This window comes from Limulus polyphemus, unplaced genomic scaffold (assembly GCF_000517525.1).
Source record: "Limulus polyphemus unplaced genomic scaffold, Limulus_polyphemus-2.1.2 Scaffold7649, whole genome shotgun sequence".
Taxonomy (NCBI): domain Eukaryota; kingdom Metazoa; phylum Arthropoda; class Merostomata; order Xiphosura; family Limulidae; genus Limulus; species Limulus polyphemus.
In genome coordinates this window covers 1-1,499 of record NW_013673259.1, presented here as the reverse complement: position 1 = coordinate 1,499, position 1,499 = coordinate 1, and positions in this window count along the sequence as shown.

Here is a 1,499-nt window from a genome sequence, read left to right as displayed (position 1 = left end):
ACTACAGTGTAACATGACATATTTCCATCCTTACCTTTATGGGAATAGGTTTACCATCAGGACAGACCATGCTGCAATACGCTGGTTAAGATCATTAAGGAACTCAGAGGGACAACTGGCATGTTGGATCGGAAAGATAGACCAGTTTAATTATGATATTGAATATAGAGAAGGAAAATCTCATGGAAATGCCGATGGACTGAGCCAAAGACCCTGAAAAAATGACTGCAGACATTGCTGCAAATAAGAGATGCTACCAAGCTGAAGTCAAAGTGACTGAAGGAGTTGATGATGGTGGGGTGGAACCAGGTATAGATATTAAAGCAGAACAGGAGAAATATCAAGATTTGAAGCCAATAATTGATTTTCTAAAAGCAAGTGTTTTGCACCCTGCTTGGGAGAAGGTGTCTAGCTTAAGCCCTGTGACAAAGAACTACTGGGTGCAATGGGACCAGTTAAAGCTTGAAGTTGGTATTCTTGTCCAGAGATGGGAAACTGCAGATGGGAAAGTGGCGACCTGGCAAACGGTTATACCGAGAAAGTTACAGGAAGTTGTGCTGCATCAATTCCATGATAATTTAACAGGAGGACATCTCGGAATTAAGACGACATTGAGTCGCCTACAACAAAGATTTTACTGGATAGGTATGAGGCGAGATGTGGAAGAATTGGGCAGGACATGCAGTACATGTAGTGCTAAAAGGGGACCCAAACGTACGGGACACCCACCTTATGAAGAGTTGCCTGAGAATGTGTCAGAGTTTATGAAAGTGTTATCGGAAAGGATGGATGATATTCACCATCAAGTGTGTTCAAACTTGAAAACGTCTACTGATTGGATGAAGCTATCTTGTGATAAGAGATCTACTGAAGTCAGCTTTGAACCAGGAGACAAGGTGTGGTTGTATAATCCCAGGAAGACCAAAGGGAAGTCTCCTAAGTTGTCTTCTCCATGGGAAGGCCCATATGACACAGTGGATCGTCTCTCAGACGTGACCTTCCGGATAAAAGGTGGTCGGCGAGGTAAGCCAAAAGTAGCGCATGCCAAAAGGCTTTGGCATTATCATGGTCCAGGACATTTCAGTTGGGTTCATCTGCTTCATCAGGAAATGTCCTATCATCGGTAACAGTCACATAAGTGGTAATAAGTTCATCAAGAGCTTCACCATTTCCCTTCTCAAAACTGAGTAGAGTTTCTTCTTTGATGGTGGCTTTTTCAGGTGACACGTCAGGTCAGCGTCATTTGTTCTGTTGTCCACTTCGTCCCAACTGAAATGTCCTGGACCATGATAACGCCAAAGCCTGTTGGCAAAACACTTGCTTTTAGAAAATCAATCATTGGCCTCAAATCCTGGTCCCTCTCCTGTTCTGCTCTGATATCTATATTTGGTTCCACTTCACTATCATCAACTCTTTCAGTCGGCTTGAATTCAGCTTGATGGTACCTAATTAGTTCAACCTCTCTTTTAACAGTTACAGGAACTTGGCCTTTGTTGTTT